At 44.5% G+C, this 21,501-nt stretch overlaps 1 protein-coding gene and 1 pseudogene across 19 annotated transcripts in view; both read right to left on the minus strand.

Annotated features, from left to right (window-relative positions):
* Positions 1-21,501, minus strand: part of TRERF1 (transcriptional regulating factor 1) — a 228,590-nt gene that overhangs the window by 176,515 nt on the left and 30,574 nt on the right. The window lies entirely within an intron of this gene.
* LOC115935046 (uncharacterized) lies at positions 12,243-12,322 on the minus strand (annotated as a pseudogene).

The raw sequence follows: 21,501 nt of genomic DNA on the forward strand, positions 1-21,501 counted from the left end.
TGATATTCCAGGAGTCACTGTGAGGCTGTGGAAAGAACACACTCTTTGGAATCAGAATTGTGTTAGAATCCTGATTGTCACTCAATGGAACCCACCCCAGAGGAAAACCTGCTTTCACTGGATCCAGTCATCTCCAAAGAGGAGTCACAGGACCTGCATCTTTTGTGTGGAGAAAAATACTCCTGGTCCCAGTCACAGACCATAACCCTAACCTTAGCCAGCTACACCCTAAACGCAGCACCACTATTACACAATGGAGAACCAAGCACAGGGGTCTCGTACGGCTCCATGTGATACAACCCAAATGACAGCTGATGACAGCTGCGCAGCTCAGCATGCAAACACATGCCAAGAAGGAGGAGTAAGGCAGCTAGATAATAACAAATATAACTATCCTGTGGGGTGGGGCGGGGGCAGCAGTTTCACCCCATCTCATTGTGAGGGGCTTTCCTTTGGCACAAGCATTCACGATTGCTTGACACTGGCTTGCTTATTGGGGGTATGCCTGGGGATGCAGTTGCAAACAAAACACAACCCTTCCCCAACCCCAATCACCCACCACCACCAGGGCCCATGCCCTCTGAAGGGCAGTAAACATTGGCTGGAGGAACAGCAGCATCCTTGTGAGACTGTGGGTTCCGGAAGCAAGGGGGCTCCACTCTAGGACAATCACCTCCCCACAAAGCTGGGGATGGGAGAAGACGAGGACTCACGGAGAAGACACCAGCAATAAAAAAGGAGGCAGGTGTAAGGGGTGTCCAGCCATGGCAACCATTATCCTGAATGTCCCCAAAGTCCCAATGTCAAATAGTCTGTCACCACCACCCCCATAAACACTGGCTGTGTCCCAGACAGCACCACATTTCAGAATCTCAAATAGATGTTCTTGACAGGTCTTGCTCCCAAGGAAGACACAAGATTGTCTAGGAGACCCGAGTCCCAACTGGGGCCTTGGAAAGGACAGAATTCACCACCTCCTCTGCTTCACTGGCCAGAGAAAGGTGGAGGGGTGTGAACTAAACTGCAGGGGCCCCTGGCCATCCTCCCAATGCATCAGAAAAGCACGGCCCTGTCAAAGCATCCGGGGCCAATCATTTGAGAAGCCTTTGAAGAGGAGGGCACAGGCCACAGAGGGTGGGAAGGGCAGGTATTCTATGGGGGCCAGCAGCAAATACCTCAGTGGAGAGGCAGCAACCAGCCAAATGAGTACAGAGGCCAATCTGAGATACTGAATTAATTACCATAAAAAACCAGGCCGTCAACTACCAGTTACCCAGAAGGACTATCTCAACACCCTTGTTTTCACCAAAGGCTCCCTTCACCATCCGTGCTCTCAAAATAAAAGATTCACAACACTTCTCATCATTACAATTAACACCTTTTCAGCCCTACTATGCTGTAGGCCTACACTAGGTACTTTAAATATCTCATCAAATCCTTAAAACCACCCAATTCAGGAAAATTGTTATTATCCCCATTTTACAGACGAGGTAACTGAGGCCGAGAGGCTACGTAACTTAACCAGAGCTCCAAGGCACAGATAAGCATACAGACATGCACAAAAAGATTTTATCCGCCCCACCAGATTTCAAACTCCATGAGACCCCCAGGCCCTGCCTCAGAGCCCGCTTGCAGAGAACCTAGCTTCCAGTTTGGTGCCAGCATGGATGGGGCACTCCTTGGGTACCTCTCCAGCCACTTACCACTCTCCACACCCTGCCCGACCCCGCCCCACCTGCAAGAGGGAACATGCTGTGCCTAGGAGTCTTGTCTTTTCAGTTCTTCACAACTGAGTTCATCCCCAAAGACTGAAATGCCTCAAGCCCTGTGTACCACTGGAGACCAAATGGAATTTCACGGATTCATTTCTTGAAAAGAAAACCATCACCTGCAGGCAGAGAGGAGCCAACTACATTTCTACTTAAGGAAAAAGGTCTTGGGCTTTGAAGCATTCCTCTCAGCAGCCGATAACGAAGAAATAAGAGTGGGTCCTTTTATTAAAAATTAATATTTTACATAAAAACAAAACAGATGCAACATAAACCTCTAGTCTAGAAGCAAGTAAACACCAATTTGCACAGACTTGTTTAGTTGGCTCCAAAATGTGCCTTCCACTGTTTGGAGACCAAAATTAACTTCCAGTAGTAAATTTAGGAATGAAGAAGTTAAGATGGCTATGGACCCTCACCCAAGACCTTGGTACTACTTGGGACCACAAAAAGGATTTCCTATGTCTTTTTAGACCCCTGAGGCTGGGTTGCCTGTATTGCAGAGGGCCCTGTCAGTCCCAGCTGGCATGCATCTGCCGGGCATCTGAAAGCTTTACAGTAAATGGTGACTCATCTATTGCAGCCACCATAGGTACCGCTAATGTAATAAGCTGAAGTTTGTTCCATCCACATGAAAGAGAAACACCGGGTGCAGGGCTGTGAGTCTGACTCAAACTGAGACCCCTGCTCACCGCTACTCGTCAGCATCTAGCTGCAACTCAAACTGTAATTACCCAGCTCTTAGGGACTGAAGGCAGGGGGAAGGGGGGTTTCTAAGGAAGGGTCACATCCATAAACACAGAACTCACTTCTTATAAGTCATTTCTTTTGTTATTGTTGTTGATTTGGTTATTACCAAATGTCTACCCTTCTGAATTCTTATAAAGTCATTTCTTATCAAGCTAAGTCTCCCCATGTGGTCACTTATTCAACAAATATTAATGGAGCACCTACTACATCAGACACTATGCTAAGTGCCAGATACACAAAGGTGAGCAAAACAAGATAGAATGCTGCCCTCATGGAGATTCTAAGTCCGGACTAGCTGCTTTACATACCTTTTCTCATTTAATAGATCCATCTTACAGATGAGAAAACTGACGCTAGGAGAGGTCAGGGAAGTCACCCAGGGTTGCACATTAATTAAGTGGGGAGCCTGGACTCACACCCGCTTCTGTGGCACCCTGAAGGTGAGGCTCTCAGCCACCAAGTTGCTGACAAAGAGAGAGGAGCGAGGTCCAGTCCCTGTTCTGAGGATGCTGGAGCCTAGTTAGGACAGGGACAATAAAGAAAGTATTGGGGTGCAAAAAAGAAAGTACTGGGGTGCTCGCAGAGAGGGAGAGGCTCACGAGACAGAGACAGCAAACCTCAGCTGGGGTAGATTCTGGACATCTTCCCCAAAAAAGGCCATGAAAGTGGGAGGGAAATAAGGCCCAAAAAAGCAGGTAAAAACGAGGCTGGTGCTAGGTTGTCTCCCAAAAATTCACGGCCACCTGGAATCTTAGAATGTGATTTTATTTGGAAATAGGGTCTTTGCAGACATAGTTAGTTAAGATGAGGTTATACTCATCTTAAGCTCACCTAATCCAATGACTGATGCCCTTATTTATAAAAAGAGAAAATAGCGACACACACACACACACACACTCACGGAGAATGCCACGTGACAATGGAGACAGGGATTGCAGTGATGCTGCTACAAGCCAAGAAACACCCAGGATCGCCAGCAGCCACCAGGAGCCAGGAGAGGGGCACGGAGCAGTTTCTCCCTCAGAACTCCTGGACGGAACCAACCTTGCCAACACCTTGATTTCAAATTTCCAGAACTGCAAGAGCAGACATTTCTGTTGCTTTGAGTCATCCGGTATGTAGTACTTTGTTTCAGCAGCCCTAGAAAGCTAAGACAAGGCAAGGTCCAGGCAGGCTGTGCACATTGTGTTAAGGAGTTTGTACTCCACCCTGCAGGTGTGGGGCAGATTGTAAGCAGCAGAATGGGATACATTCCAGAGCGCATTTTGTAACCGGAGCTTATATCCTTCAAATCTATGGTCTCCAGTCCGAGAGCTGTCAGTGTCCTCCAGGGCTTCATTGTCCACTGTCCATGCTTTCCCTGCCCACATTCTTCTTGCTGGGCTCATCCGCACTGACAGACTTGAAATTCCATGAGATCCCCCCAGGCCCTGCCACAGAGCCCGCTTGCAGAGAACCTAGCTCCCAACTTGGTGCCAGGCATGTATGGGGCACTCCGTGGGTGCCTCTCCGGCCACTCACCACTCTGCCTGACCCCACCCCACCTGCAAGAGGGAACATGCTGTGCCTGGGAGTCTTGAGTACTAGACTCAAGTACTAGAATCTGTTTGCAGATGGTGCCTGACTCCAGCCAGGACATTCTTCTGAGCAGATGCCTCTAACTGTAGTTCCCATGGGTTTCTCAAGCTCAACATGTCAAAAGGTAATCTCAGCTCAACATCTTTCACCTTATTTCTCCTGGGTTCCTCCTCATCTTTGTCAATGGTGCCACCAAGCATCCAGTAACATGCTAAAAGCTGGGGGTCACCGTAGACTCCCCTGCACACCTCCACATCCAGGGAACTACAAAATTATCTCTCTATTCTAGTCCTACTTTTTCACTCCATAGCACAATTCTAATCATTTCCTCTCTGGATTCTTGCTGTGGCCACATGATGCATTTTCATTCCTCTAAGACTCCCCCTTTTCTCCCCTACCCCCACCCCAATCCAGCCGTCTTGAATGTGAAGCCAATGCTGACTCCAAGAAGCACGGCTTTCAGAAAAGCTACCTCCAGCCCACTGCACCCAGCCTGAGGGCCTCTGGTGATTCACAGGCCTTAACCCCGTCAGGAGCCCCACCCAACCTCATTTCCTTATCCTCTCACCCCGGCAGGATACTCTCCTCCTGCCTCTTGATCCTACCGTCTAACCACTCTCTGTGCCGATTCCTGCTTCCTATCAGAGCTAAGCAAGTGCAGAATCCAAGGCCCTAAGGAGCTAATACCTCAGGGCTGCTGCTTTCTCTTACTAGGAAACTCTCACTTTGGGTTTTCTTTGTGTTCATCAAAAGTGGAGAACAGTTCTCATTTGCAGGACTAAGAGAATTCCTCTTGCCTAAGGGTGGGACAGGGAGATTGAAGGGTCACTAAAAGTTTTACACATTTAGTCAAAGCTAATATACCCACCCCCAGGCTACAGTCAGTTTCTCAGGGTGCTGGATAGTGTTCAAAGTTGCAGACCAGTGTAACAGCAACCACCACTTACAGCTGTGCTCCAGAACTCTGGGTATTATTTAATCTTCACGGTAACCCTACCAAACTAGATGCTGTTATCACTGCCACTTTATAGACAGAAAAGTGAGGCATTAAGGGTTAAGTACTCTGACTCAAAGTCTTACAACTGGGAAGGGAAAAGGCAGCAGTTAAGGACCATCCCAGCTGTGTTCCAGTGAGGTCACTTACAAGGAAGGGAGGGAATTTGGTTCACACAGCCTTAAGATGCGAGGCCCCAGCACACAAGGTTATACTGATGTGTGCTCAGGGATGGAGACAGAATTTGAATCTCCTCCTGTGGGACTCTCTAGGCCTCCATTTCCTTATCTGAAAAACAAGAATGATTAGCCCCATCCAGAAGAGTTATTGGGAGGATTTAAATGAGATGATGTATGTTCAATTACAAAGCAAAATGCCTGGCACACAGAAGGTGCTTAATAAAGGTAAGCTGCTTCAAACTGAAAATAGATGGGTCTGGCACGGTGGCTCACACCTGTAATCCCAGCACTTTGGGAGGCCGAGGTAGGCAGATCACCCGAGGTCAGGAGTTCAAGACTAGCCTGGCCAATATGATGAAACCTTGTCTCTCAAACAAATACAAAAATTAGCCAGGCATGGTGATGCACATCTGTAGTCCCAGCTACTTGGGAGGCTGAGGTGGGAGGACTGCTTGAGCCTGGGAAGTGGCAGTTGCAGTGAGTCGCGATCACACCATTGCATTCTAGCCTGGGCGATAGAGCCAGACCTTGTCCCAAAAAAAAAAATAAAAATAAAAAAAATTAAAAAAATTAAAAAAAAATAGGGAAGGGGCAGAAGATCGAGACAGAGAGAAGCAGGCAGGGGGAAGCAACTACCTGCCCCTGTGGAGTACAGGGAAAGTGTTACTGACCCACCATGCAACAAAGCCCATGACACAGAAGCACCGTCATTTCCAAGGGGCAAGAATCCTTTGTGATCACAAAAATAACAAGAGCAGCAGCTAGTGTGTACGGAAGACCTGGAAAGTTCCAAGCACTTTCCAGATACAACTCAGTTAGTCCTCCTCATATCCCTAGGAGGTAAGTTAGTCATCCTCATTTTACAGAGGGAGAAACTGAGGCTCAGAAAAGTTGGCTGACTTGGTCACAGTTATGGAGGCTGGCAGCTGTAAAGCTGGGACCTGGCCCCAGGTGACTAACTCCAGGTCCCACATCCTATCAACTGCTTCCCGAAAATCAGTCAGACCCCCTTCCTGGTTCCTGACCTTCCTCTTCTCTCTTCATCTCAGAATCTTCTTGCCCTTCACCCTCTTCTCTTCTGCCCCTCTCCTCACTCCACGGAAGAAGATGAACTCTGGCCAGTGCCCATGACTCCTCTTGTTGAAAGGGCATTGGTACAGAGGAGGGACCACAGGCAGAGCAGGCAGAGGCCTCTGTCCTGGACCCAAGTCAGCCCAGAAAGGAGCTCACATCCCAGTCCCTGCACACCCCAGTTCCCTCAGCTCACAGGTTGCAATCGGGCTCCAATGAGGTAACAGACCTGGGTATGTCCAGTATATCCTAGACAACTGCTCAAATCTACCTAATGTCTTCTGGAACCTTCCTCAACAAATGCTGCCTCTCTCAGGCATCCCCCATACTGCATCTTAGCCAGTCACTAGCCCCTTGCCCTGAGTGGCCCCAATGTCCCTCGTCTTAAAAACAGCATCCCTGGCCTTGCTGCCTTCTCATGACACTTACCCCCCACCCCCCTCCTCCCCAGCCTTTGCAGGGATTTGTGTAACCACTCCCTCTGGATGTACAAGCTCCCCAAAGGCAGGGACAATAATCCACATTCCCTATGGGATCCTGCATTGTGTCTGTTTTGGCATGCATCCAGGGGAAACCTTGACAAATAGTAACTGAAAAGCACAAAGAATATTTAAGCATGACATCTTAGGTCATTCTCACAACAAACCAGGGAGACACAGAGGTTATTCCCATTTCAACATGAAGAAACTGGGGCTTGGGCTAAGAAGCTCAAGGTCATCTAGCTCCCAAGTAAAGGAGCTCAACACTAGAATTCATTAGTTATGCCCCAAAGTGTCCTAAACACACCAGATAAGTGGCTGGCCTCCTTTCCTTCCTGCTTTTTCCACAAACCAGGCTTACAAAAAGTTTCAACTGCATGGTAAATCTAAGTCTGCTCAACAAAATGCTCTCTTTAAGTCTCTGTCTTCTCCTCTTAGGCCACATCTCCAGATCTGAAATGGAAAGGGCACATATTTATTTGCTGGGGGCTGCAGTCTCTTTCCACCATTATTTGCAATGACTCTGTTGGCTGCCCTGTTTGGGGCTGTGTTTGTCTGTCTGCCCGTCTCTGTTGTCACGCTAGTCCTGGATCTGCCCCCAAACTACAGACATTCTGCAGAGATGGGACAAAACGAGGGAGAGAGGGCAAGGGGCTCCAGGATTCCATAAAACCGGCTCGACAAAGAGAATGCTTGCTCAGAAGTCAAAAACTCCTGTGATCTAATTTGTGGGTGTCACCATTACCTCCTCTCAGGGTGGAGACTGGGAGCTTGAGAAGAGAGATGTGACTTGTCCAAAACCACATGATAACGTAGTGACTCAAATCCAGCTCCATGTGGATGACTTCCCAGTGCCGTCTCTCCACCGCAACGCATTTCCTCTTTTTACTACAGAATTCCCCCCTCCTTTCTTCTTTTAAAAACCAACATTCCATGACATATTTACAATTTTACAGAGAAAAAAAAACCTAATCAAAAGTACATCAAATAAGCCGTATACCTGTCCAGATTCTTATGGACGTGTGCGCACAGATATTTACTAGGTCATCATCAGCACAGGTAAGCGATTCCATATTCTTGTCGCACTTAACCTTGCTCTATCTCGTATCAAGTGTTTGAGTTCTCCACCGTATTGTTTTCATTGCATTTGCCTAACTATTCCCTAATTACCTGCATTTGGTAAAGAAAAAAGAAAAGAAAAGAAAGTGAAACACCTTTGTATCTCTCAGTTTATGATCCAGGCTTCATACAAAATGATGTGTTCCTATGCCTGGGTTATTTCACCAATATAGTCTAAGTATTTGCCTTAAAGATCTTCATCAGTTCTGTGCTTAACTTCGATAACATGTCTTATCCATTGGTTTATTACAACTGTTTCCCTCTTCCATTAACTTCGCTATATATATATGTGTGTGTGTGTGTGTGTGCATATGTGTGTATATATATATATATACATATATATATATGTTTTTTTTTTGTTTTTTTTTTTTTTTTGAGAAAGAGTCTCACTCACTCTGTCACCCAGGCTGGAGTGCAGTGGTGCGATCTCGGCTCACTGCAACCTCTGCCTCCCGGGTTCAAGCAATTTTCCTGCCTCAGCCTCCCGAGTAGCTGGGATTACAGACACGTGCCAACACACCCGGCTAATTTTGTATTTTTAGTAGAGATGGGGTTTTGCCATGTTGGCCAGGCTGATCTCCAACTCCTGACTTCAGGTGATCCACCCACCTTGGCCTCTCAAAGTGCTGGGATTACAGGCATGAGCCACCGCACCCCGACATCCTTTAACAAGATTTTATTATTTTTATCTTACAGATTTTATTCCTTTATAGTTGAACACATCTCATTCCATTAATGATCATTTCTACGGAATTTTCATACACATTTGCTCTCGAAGATAAAAATACTACCTGCTTCCTCTGAGTTTTAAGAGTTTGTAAAACTAAGTTTTTAATACATCTAAAATTTATAACATATGATGTGAGATATAAATCTGAGTTCATTTTCTCCACACTGTTATCTAGTTTTTCCCAAGAGCTATTTATTGTAAAATTACTTCTTTCACTATTGTTTGCCTCTCCAAATTTGTCATATGTAAATGTCTTCCAGGTCAGGCGCGGTGGCTCATGCCTGTAATCCCAACAATTCGGGAGGCTGAAGCAGGAAGATTACTTGAGCCCAGGAGTTCAAGACCATCCCAGGCAACATGACAAAACCCTGTCTCTACAAAAAATTAGCTGGGCATGGTGGTGTATGCCTGTAGTCCCAGCTACTCAAGAGGCTGAGGTGGGAAGATTGCCTGCGCCCAGGAAGTTGACACTGCAGTGAGCCGTGATCACGCCACTGCACTCCAGCCTGGGTGCAGTGAGACCCAGTCTCAAAATAAATAAATAAATAAATGTCTTCCATTCATTTAGATCTATTTATTGTACTGATCTTCCATTTTCCTGCTTTATCCTACTATTGTACAATTTTAATAACTACTGCTTGCCTGCCTTGTTTGCTTAGAGAAGTCTTGCTCCTAAAAGATTTTCAAAACATCCTTTGATATGCATGTCCACCAATTTTTCCTGATTATTATTATAATTATCATGTTCTTGCATTATGAAGTATTTCACTGGAATTTTAAATGCCAAAAGGGCATGAAATCTAGGCATAAACTTTGGAATGCTGACCCTTTCATGCTTTAATTTCTGATCAGAAGCAGCCATGTAGGATTTTGTAATTTTCTTTGAATAGAAATTGTGTCATTTGCAAACAGCGATATTTTTATCTCTTCCTTCCCTATACCAATCCCTCTAGTTTCTCTTTGTTCCTATATTGTTATGACAAGCATCTGTTAAACTATGTTAAATAAGAGTAGAGATAAGGGGCATTTTGGTTTAGTTCCTGTTTTTCAGGGCACACTTCTAGTATTTCCCCACTCAGTATCTGCAGCCCCTGTGTAAGGATTGCTACACGGTTATACACAAGCAGGCTCTTTATCCTACACAGGGGTAAATCCCCCAACACACCTATTTTTTTACTCTTCTGATGCTTTATAATGCATATGTAATTATTTCCAGTATTTTTCTACATCCACTGAGACCAAATTCATTCATCCATCAAACATTTATTGACTGATTATATTTCAGGCACCGTGCTGAATAATAGGTATTCTGATTTTTATGATTTCTTTCTATTAATATTGGCCTCTCTGTGTTGAATCAGACTTATATTCCTGAGACGAGCCTTGCTTGGTGATATTTCAAGACTCTTTTTTTGAGACAGGGTCTCACTCTGTCACCTAAGCTGGAGTGCTGTGGCATGATCAGGGCTCACAGAGTCTCAGCCTCTGGGGCTCAAGCAATCCTCCCACCATGCGATTCCTCCCAAGTAGCTGGAATCACAGGTATGCACCACTGTGCCTGGCTAATTTTTTTTTTAACTTTCTGTAGAGATGGGGTCTCACTATGTTGCCCAGACTAGTCTAGAACTCCTGGGCTCAAGCAATCCTCCCCTGTCAGGTTCCCAAAGGGCTGGGATTACAGGCGTGAGCCACTGTACCCGATCTCAACACTCATTTTTTAAAGAGCCCATTCAGTGACTATAAAATTCATCTGGAAAAATTAATAAAGAATACTGAGATATCAACCTCCAAAACCCAAATCAAACATCTCCTCTGTGAAGCCTTCCCAAACCTCACCTTTATTTTTTTACCCTCACCTTTCTGAAGTAGAGTTGGAGGCTCCTCAGTCCCCCCTCCCTCCATCACCACATTCATTTAACACAGGGACTGTAATGCAATCAATCAATGGCCATGTGTCTGATTCCCCTCAGGACTCAGTGCCGTGAGGACAGAGACATGGTATATCACCAGGGCTAACTACTATGGCTACTGGATGGTAGATGTGCAATAAACATTTCCTAGTTAGGTCATTCACCTATTTATTTATTCCACTGATGACTTCTGCAGCTGTGTGTTTACATGAAATTGATCTGTAATTTCCTTCTTGAAATGAGCAGGGCATGGACAAGCCCACTCAGTTCCAAGCACATACAGAGAAGCTGTGGTCCAGTGGGCAGGCCGCCTGTCTGGAGAGATGCTGGCAATCTCTAGCTGGCTGGGCTCACAGGGACTGTGGGGAAGGGGACAGCCTAGAACAAAATTATGAATAGTCCCAACAAGTGGGCAAAGCTCTATGATGGGGGAGGTCAGGATGGGCAACCCTCTGCAACTCAGGCATCAGGACATCTATTGAAGGTTACTAAGGCTCCATCCATCCGGCTGGACTGGGCAAGACTCCAACCCCTGAGAGTAGGACTAGTGATGCCAGCTACTAGTTATCAATAAACACTGTGCACCGGTTCTATGACCACCCTGTCAGGTATATTCTATTGCTCCTGTCTCATACATAAAGAAACTGAGCTCCGGGAGGGTTAAGTAATTTACCCAGAGTCACACAGCCAGTAAGCAGATGAGCTAGAATTCAAACCCATGTCTCCCCACCACACCTGGTTATCACTAACAAAGGGACAGGACAGGGTCTTGGTCCCAATTCGGGACCTGGATATCAGGCACGTTAGCAGAACAGGAACTAACACAGAAGCCTCTTAGAAGAACTGAGACTCAGAGAAGGAAACAGGACACAGGAACCAGGCAGGAGGCCCTGCCATGTCAAAGCCAGAATAGTGTCTGAGCCCAGAATCCTAGCCAGAAGGGATCTGAATCTCCGTTTCCTCAGACCAGACATGACTATGAGAGCTGAGGGCAGGGCTTGGCTGAAGGAAATAAGCCAAGGAGCTGCCCTCACCAGGGACGAGGCAGGCAGGGTCTGGATGGGTGTGCACCACTCAGCCCAACAGACCCCACAGAGAACCAACGTGTAGTGACACAGGCTTCCCACCATGGGCAACATCATTTGCACTCAGAATGGGAGGGAGGCTGTGGAACACGGAGAATCTGACTTTGAATAAATGTCTGAAAATCTTGGCCTTTGATTTTCTTATCTGTAAATGAACATGGCTGGACCAGATGGCTTCGGCAGACACTGTGGATTCTGTTTTTCATTTGGGGATTCTTAGCCTTAACACCACCAATTATTTGAATTTTTTTAAAAAATCTTTTTTTTTTTTTTTTTTTTTGAGACGAGTTTTGCTCTTGTTGCCCAGGCTGCAGTGCAATGGTGCGATCTCGGCTCACCACAACCTCCGCCTCCTGGGTTCAAACGATTCTCCTGCCTCAGCCTCCCAAGTAGCTGGGATTACAGGCATGCGCCACCATGCCTGGCTAATTTTGGTATTTTCAGTAGAGACAGGGTTTCTCCATGTTAGTCAGGCTGGTCTCGAACTCCTGACCTCAGATGATCCACCCACTTCGGCCTCCCAAAGTGCTGGGATTACAGGCGTGAGCCACCGCGCCCAGCCTAAAGAAATCTTTAAAAATATTTTCTGGTGCTCTACATGTTCAGAGAAATTTCTCTAGTAATGAACTATAGAAATGATTCCTGAAAGTACAGTCTTAACAGCACCATTTAAATCAGGGGTCCTATGTATGGTCATAACTAGCCAGGCTTTAGGAGGTTTGCAGCTCACACAGGCGAAATAAAAACTAGGAGTTTGGTGTGCATGAATACAAAATTGGGGAATGTTTCTGAAGAGAAAGTCCATGGCCTCCATCATATTCCCAAAGAAGTCTGTCAGCCACCAAAAATGTTAAGAACAACTAACAACTAACTGATCCAAATGGACCTACAAAGTCAGCTCAGTGGTGGGGCATGACGGCTCATGCCTGTAATCCCAGAACTTTGGGAAGCTGAGGCAGGAGGATCACTTGAGGCCAGGAGTTCAAGATCAGCCTGGGAAACATGGTGAGATGCTTGTCTCTACAAAAAAAAAAAAAAATTAATTAAAAAAAATTAGCCAGACATGACGGCCATGTGTCTGTCATCCCAGCTACTAGGGAGGCTGAGGTGGGAGGATCACTTGAACCCAGAAGTCTGAAGCTGTGAGGAGTCTGAGTCAGTGAACTATGGCTGTGCCATTGTACTCCAATCTGGGTGACAGGGTGGGGCCCTGTGTCAAAAATAAACAAAAAGAAAAGAAAACTCAGCTAAATCAGTGGAGGCTAGGACAGCAATGCAGCAATGCTTAGCCAAAGCAGTCAGGTCAACCGACCAAATGTGCCCAAAGAAATTTTGTAGCCACAAACCATCTTCTACCCTCTCGGACCATCTAGAAAGAATACGGCCACTAATGAAGCCAAAAAAAGTGATTAGGTGGGTCAGGGCATCTCATCTTCACCACTTCAATAGAAAACAGGATGAATTTCATTGCAATAGTTAGAAGTATCATCTTTTTAACAGTTGGTGGATTCGTTCAATACTGGATACTTGGGTACTTAGTGCCCTAATATCAGTGGAGGAACAGGTATCATTTTCTCTACTTTCTCACTCCCCAAAGGTAGACCCCATCTGGAGCTGGTTAGAAACGCATCTGGGGCCTCATTCGCACTTACTGGATCAGAATCTGCATTTTTTTTTTTTTTTTTTTTTTTTGAGACAGAGTCTTACTCTGTCACCAGGCTGGAGTGCAGACGCGCTATCTCAGGTCACTGCAACATCCGCCTCTTGGGTTCAAGTGATTCTCCTGCCTCAGCCTCCTGAGTAGCTGGGACTATAGGCGCGCGCCACCATGCCCAGCTAATTTTTGTATTTTTAGTAGAGATGGGGTTTCACCATGTTGGCCAGGATGGTCTTGATCTCTCGACCTCGTGATCCGCCCGCCACAGCCTCCCAAAGTGTTGGGATTACAGGCGTGGGCCACCGCCGCAGCCCAGAATCTGCGTTTTAACAAGAGCTCTAGACCCAAGGAGCTTCATGTGCACCTTAAAGTTTGAGAAGCACTGCTGTGCTTGCTTTGACCAAAATTTACATAAGAAAAAAATGAAAGATAAAAGAAAAATTAAAAGTGAAAATACAAGTAACAAGAATGTGAGCAAATGTCAGGGAAGAGAAGGAAAGCCAAAAGTGGGCCCTTTGGGGAAGAAAATTTTTCGTGAAATTAATAAACCATGGGCCCAATTAATTTCAAAGGAAGAAACTGGAAAAGTTAGAAAAGAAACACAAAGACCCAATAAAAGTGCCACTGATACAAGGAATTTTATGTGCAGTCTTCAGATAATAACTTTGAAAGACAAAATCAACAGGGTGGTACTTACAAATTTACAAGACACCCAAATGAAAGCAAAAGGAGAGACACAAACTGAGCAGCAACAAGTAAGTGAAAAACAACCAAGGGGAAAGCATCTGGACTTAAAGCATCCTTGGAGGGTCTTTCAATAATGTGTAAACATTTTTTAGCCACTTAAATATACAGGCAAAACATTCACACTTTTTTTTAATGCGCCATAAAGTGTAGGCCTCTCTCAATACCATTCTGTCCCAAGAGGGCACCTCTGTTACAAGCCTGGTTCACAGCTTTCAGGCCTCTTTTGCATGAATAAGTGATTCCATCAAAAATATTATACTGTCAAAAATATGATATCGTTTTGTGCGTTTTCTTTTTTCAAAAATAGTGTCACCCTGTACTATTACTCTGCAACTTGCTTTTTTCACTCAAAATTACGTTTCTGAGATCTAGTCTTACGACTAGTTACTAACTTAATATATTCCTTTTAACTACTCTTGCAGTGTTTTCCAACTTTTTTGACTGAATCACACAGTAAGAAATACACTTTACATTGCAATCCAGTTCACATTTGTGAATACACAAAACTGAAACAAAAGCTCAGCAATTATTCAGCCACATTATGTGCAATGCACTCCCTTATCTTCTATTCTTTTGTTTCACACGGTGTCAAAGCCCACTAAGGTATTTTATTGACGCATTAAAGGTCTGAACAACCCAGGTTTTATTTAGCCCATCTCCCACTGATGGATATTTACATTGTTGTCTTCAATTTTCCATGATTACAATAATGTCCAATGAACATTGTACATGTGAGTGTTTCTCTAGGACAGATACCTATTAGTGGAACTGCTGGGTTCTAAGAGATGGGCATTCATAATTTAGATAAATATCACAAATTGCCTTCCAAAGCAATCGTATCCATTTACTCTCACCAGCAACGTATGAAAGTAATTTTTCTTTACACTGTCACCAAATCAGTGTATTATTAAATATTTTGATCTCTTCCAATCTGATAGGTTACAAATGCCTTCTTATTGCAGCTCTGATTTGTACTTTTTATTATAAGAGGGTTGTGGGTCTTTTCATATATTTAAGAACCACTTACACTTCTTTTCTGTGAATTTCTTTCCATGTCCTTTTGCCCATTTTTCAATTAATGACCCTTTTTATTTATTTTTAAGGGCTCTTTGTATATTAAGAAAATTAACTCCTTTTATCATATTTTTTCCAAATTATTTTTCTCAGATTATCATGTATCTTTTGACTTTGTTTACAGTGTTACTCTTATGAAGTGGATCTCATTTTGATGTTGTCAAATGTATCAGTCTTTTATGTTATAGCTTCTGGGATTTGTGTCAAACTTAGGAAGGTCTCTCTACTCCAAGACAACAGAAAAATTCTTCTATGGCTTTTACGCTTTCATTCTTTATTTAACCATTTGACCTATGTTTGATAGGCTTATTCTGGTCTAAGGCATGTATTAGGGATCCTGCTCTTTCTTATCTCCCAGATAGCTATCTGGTTATGAAGATCCTATATTTTTCCATACATTTGAAATACTGTGTTTATCACAAAATACACACATGCATACACACATCCTTATTTATTTGGGGCTCACTATTCTGTCCCATCACTTGTTCAGCCAATTAGTACCAAGTGATCTTAGTTATTGCAGTTTTTTAAAATGCTGACCATGTATCAGAGCTAGAACTTCCTTTTTCTTTTTCATATTTTTCATGCATGCTAATTTTTCCATATGAACTTAGAACCAGCTTTTCTACACCCAAAATAATCCTAGTGGTAATTTTATTATGATCACACTTCACATGTATAGGAAAAGTGACACTTTTATAACACTGACTCTTTCTAGCCAAGATTATATTATTTTTCTCTTTAAGTCTTTTATGCCCGTTGGTAGTGCTGAGATTATATATTAATATAATTTTATTAAGCTTATAACTAGATATTTTATCTCTTCTGTTGCTTATACAAGTGCGGTTTTTTTTCTTCCATCATATTTTCTAGCTGGATATTTATGGGGGAGTACTACTGATTTTTGTGCATTAACTATGCACCAAACTACCTTACTGAATTCTCTTGTTTGTCTTTTAGTTTTGCCTTTTCCTTCTAGGTTTTATACCTCTTATCTAATTATACCAGCTTATCCCCACCAGAACAAGGTTATATAATTATGGTGTTTAATCGGGATTTTAATGGGAATGCATCTAGCATTCACCATTTTAATACTAAGCAAAATTTTGGCTACTTGCTTGACAAAAATGTATTTTCCCATGTTGAGGAGGTATCCAATTATTTCTATAGCAGTTTTTATTAGAAACGGATGTCTAATTTTTCATAAACCTTTTCAGCATCTTATTTTCTCCTTAGATCCTTTAATACAATGAATTTTTATTAACAGAAATCCTAAAGTTAACCTATCCTTACCTTCCTGTTCTGGAACTCCCGTGACCATGGAGTTCTTTAAATGGGCTGCTGGGTTCTAATTATGTTATTAGAATGTCGCATCTTCAGTATTCAAAACAGAGACCACTTTGTGGCTCTGTGTGCACACCTTTTTTTTTGTCACATTTTGTTACACTAGCTTCATAAAAAGAATTTAAGCGCTCTTTCTCTGCTTTAGGACAATGTAAATGGCATTAGAATCACCTGTACCTTCAATATTTGAAAACATTTACCTGTGAAACCATCTGGTCCTGGGACTATTTTAAGGAATAGCTCTTTGATAACTTTCTCCATTTCTTCTATGGTAATTGGTCTGTTAAAATTTTATTCTATTCTAGTGTCTGGGTTTTTTGTGTGTGTTTTTTTTAAGAACACATACTTTCATGTTACATAAACTATTTCTAAACATAGAAAAAGATCCTACCAGCATCACTATAAGAAGTAAATATAGCCTCCACCCCAAACCTTACCAGGACAACGCCCAGCCAGCCTGGTTCCTAGCTACTGCACCCCTCCTCCCTGCCCTTTTTAAGGCCTCATCTTTTCTCACCAACAGACTCATAAAAAAAGAGGACAGACAGGTTTGCAACAAACCAGAAACATACTCCAAAGCAACATGGGGGCTACCCCTGCCCACCCCATCTCCAATGCCATCAGGGAAGGACTGCTGAAACTCGCCTTACCTTCTCTTATGTAGCCAAATGGCCCATTCCCCTCTCAGTGGAGGCCCTTCTAATTTTGTCTGGGCTTCTTTTTCTGAGCCTTCACCAGCCCCTACCCCACGGCTGAAGCCAGCAGCCCACCCCACTCCACTCACTCCAAATCCTCTGTCTCCTATGCACAGTATGAAGGGATCCATGTGTATGCCTGTCCACCAGGCACCCGGCAGAGGCTGAGGTACCTGTTATACACCGGTCCTGCCCTCTAAGAGCGTGTCACCTGAGTGAAGGGTTAGGACCTGTCCACAATTAACAATAAGCCCCCCAGGAAACAGCCCAGTATGATGAGGCACTAAACAGTGCAGCAGAGAGTGGTCCAGGGGTATAAAGAGGAGGAACGACTGGCCGGCCAGGAAACCCACATCCAGCAAGAGACAGAGGGCAAGGCTGAAGACCGGCATCTGCCTGGCCAGAGCAGGGGCCAGATAAACCTGGAACACATGGGCCCTGGAGCCCCAGCAAGAGGTTTGGACATGACACAGCAGACAACCAGAGCCCCTGTGGGCTCCAGGGAGTAACAGGAAGAAAGTGGTGTTTTGGTCACACACCCCCAACAGTCTATGATGCCAGACTTGCATTCAAAGAAATGGCTAGCTGTGCCAAGAACTCGGTGAACTGCAGAGGGTGAATAAACCACAACCCTGCGCTGATGCCACAAGTGACAATGAACACACACACATACAATTCCAGGCTCTAATGACAGAGAGCAGACTGGAATCATACCACAGCACTAGGGTTTAAATCTTTTACTGCACTACACAATAAAAACCACATTGCCACAAATCTCTAACCTCAGGGGGCATCTGTGCTAGCCCAGCACTTCTCAAACTTGACGTGCACCCAATCACCTGAAGGTCTTGTTAAAACTGCAGATTCTGATTACACAACTGTGGATGGGACCAGAGGTTGGTTCGTTCGTTCTTTCTCTCTTTCTCTCCTTCTTTCTTTCTCTTTCTTTTTTTTTTTTTTTTTTTTTTTGAGATGGAGTTTTGCTCTTTCTTTTCTTTCTTTTTTTTTTTTTTTTTTCAAGATGGAGTTTCGCTCTTGTAGCCCCAGCTAGAGTGCAATGGCGTGATCTTGGCTCACTGCAACCTCTGCCTCCCGGGTCCAAGCAATTCTCCTGCCTCAGCCTCCTGAGTAGCTGGGATTACAGGCACATGCCACCATGCCCGACTAATTTTTTGTATTTTCAGTAGACATGGGGTTTCACCATGTTGGCCAGGCTGGTCTCGAACTCCTGACATCAGGTGATCCACCCACCTCAGCCTCCCAAAGTGCTGGGGTTACAGGCGTGAGCCACCGTGCCTGGCCCTGCGTTTATTTCTAAACAGCTCCCAGGTGATGCTGCTGGTGCAGGGACTGCGCTTTGAGTACTAGATTATACTAAGGCTCTAGTGGGCTTGCAGGCAGTTGATTAAGGGCACTAACCACAGGCAGAGAGAGAACTGGGGGCTGCCTGTGGCCTGCGGCAGAGCACCCAAACTAATCAACTCATTTTCTATTCAAAAGATTCATGCTGGGGGTTCAGTAACAGGCAGGGCTGCCTTAAAGCCATTAGTAAATGGAAACCACCCCCTGCATTTCACAACTGCTGTCTAATTACCTTCATGTAACCTCTCACAGTGCCCTAAGCCAGCTCTTTCAACTACTGATGCCACTAATCAAGTCATAAAGCCTTAAAGCATCATATTATTAGCCTTGATAACAGAGTGTAAAACAAACCTGAACAACAATGCATTCACTTCTCCTCCCAGCTGAGGCCATCAGTCAAGCTACGTTACAACCCGGGTCAAGGGAAAATGCACTTAACCAGTGAGAATCCCATATCCAGGATGGCCCGTGCCAGAGAAAAGTAGTAGCTTTTTAAACGAACTATTTGAGAAGATTCTGGAAACTGATATGAACTGCCACAATCCCAGAGACTTCTTTCCTGTCTCAATCTCCTTAGATAATTCAAAACCTGGAAGAAGTTTCTACTTCCCACCCTCCCCCCGCCCCCCCCCCCCCGCTTCTGCTGAGTCCCCTCTCCTCACTCAGGTCACCTGCTTAGGCACAGAGTGACCGGTTCAGATCAACCCCCCTCACAAACCACAGTGCTCCCCATCATGGCTCGATTCTGAAATCAGGCAGCCTGTGTTTCAAGCGCATGCCTGTGGCCTGCATGTCCGAAGGCAGACCTGGACGCCACCTCCATGCGACTCACAAAATTAACCCTCCTACCCATCCCCACACATGTGCCAACAAATTAGGGTTCTAAAGTGCGCAGAACCTCAGCACCTTACTATACACTGGGGGGATTCACAAGACACAATCCCTGAACTTGAGAGCTGCTACAAGAGGAGATATAGCACTCCAAGCTTATGCAGCAACCAAACCTTAAGGTCCCCAGTGGCTGGCACCCATGGATTTGCAGAATGTCCTATACTTGGGCCCACAGTTCTACAGCACATAACTAATGACAACTCCATGGTGGGGATTAGGTCATTGGCTCTGGAAGGAAACAAGGCTGAGGATGTACCCTGCTCAGGGTAAGCACTCCTGCAGTGGTGTTGACTGGGCAGAATGTGAGGAACAAGAATTAACCTGTCCTCCAATGGCCACGGGTGGGTAACTCACCTGAGATTACACACTGGGTGTTAATGCTGAAACCACAGCTCAGGTCCCCCAACTGCCAAGCAGAGGTTCTTTCCACTAAATCACACTCCCTTCACCTCCACTTTGGAATTCCTCAATGAAATTAGCATTAGAAGATTTGTCTTTTATTTGCTCTTTATTCTCCCCACAACCTCAACCAACCTCTAGCACCCTCTTTCTCTTGGGGAAGCAACATGATTTAACCTACCTAGGAGCTGCTCCTGTTCTGCTATCCATGAGATGGGAGGACGGCAAAGCAAAGTCACCTCCCTTCCCAGGACTTAGTTTCCTCTTCCCTAAATGAAGGGGTTAGTGGAGATACTTTCTCAGATCCTTTCCAGCTTTAAGCAGAATCAATAGGCACTTCACTTTGTAGCTAAAAGAGAAAAGAGGCCCCCTAAACTATGGCCCCTGCCTCATCCTAGTCTCTGCAGGGAGGATGGGCTGGTCCAGGCACCTGATAAGAAGCTCCAGTCCACAAAGAACCCATCCACCAATTGCCTCCCGTGGTCTACCCAGAGCTTCCCCAGCCCACACAAGAGGAGGAACAGAATGCTGCCAGCAGCCTCTCAAAAACTTGCCAGGAAGAATTCTTGATTAGAGTTTTTTGTTGCATTGCGGTATTTTATTTTTAACGACTTTTTTAAATTATAGAAATTATAAAGTTAATTCATGCTTATTAGAGAGAATCAGAAAACATTTTATTTTTAATAACTTTTAAAATCATAAAATAAATGTACATTTGTTACAGAAAAATCAGGAAACTTATTAAAAGAAAGCCTCACCTATAAACAAACCTAAATATGTTTAATTAAATCATATTTCTATCAAGAATCAAACCCAGGAGTTGGGATTGACTTTAGAGTGATGGTACAGGATGAGTCTTGGATGCTGTCATGTAAGTCATGGGGGGATTACTATGATCCAATCCAATCTCCCACTGAGGTAAAAGACGGTGGGCAAGAATTCTGCTTCCACTGTTCCTGACAGGGGGCCACCCAGCCTCTGCCCGAACACTTCCCGCTTTTTCAGCCCTTTTCCAGACAGCCCAGGCCATTTTGGAGGACAGCTCCATCCACGGTTCTTCCTACAGTAGAAGGTAGTGAATATGCACAGGCTTTTGAGAAAGCTGGGCTCAGGTTCAATTCCAGGCTCAGCCTCTTACATGCTCCATGACCCTGGGAAAGTCATTCAGTCTCTTTGAACTTGAATTTCCTCATCTCTGTAATGGTAACAATAATGCCTACCTCATTGGGTTGTTGTGAGATTTCAATGAGTGAATGTATAGAGCGCACTTGGCAAAGTGCCTTCCACAGTAGTCTAAGTGATCAATAAACAGCAGGTAATATTATTAAATGGTAGCTTGGAACAACGGCTTTCAAACTTTTTTCCATTCTTACTCTCACTAATTAATTACACCTTATATCATGACCCAGCACATAAAATATCTCTATATACACATAAATATATAAAACTAGACAAATATTTTCAAGAAACAAATGCTGACCCATGTTCATCTGGTTCACTCAGACTTTTTTTTCCCTACTTTCCTCTTTCCTTTCTATTCATTTCCTTTTTAAAAACTGCTGGTCTTGGCTGGGCACAGTGGCTCACTCCTGTAATCCTAACACTTTGGGAGGCTGAGGCAGGCGGATTGCCTGAACTCAGGAGTTCAAAACCAGCCTAGACAAAATG

The sequence above is a fragment of the Gorilla gorilla genome, chromosome 5, assembly GCF_029281585.2.
Source record: "Gorilla gorilla gorilla isolate KB3781 chromosome 5, NHGRI_mGorGor1-v2.1_pri, whole genome shotgun sequence".
Lineage (NCBI taxonomy): Eukaryota > Metazoa > Chordata > Mammalia > Primates > Hominidae > Gorilla > Gorilla gorilla.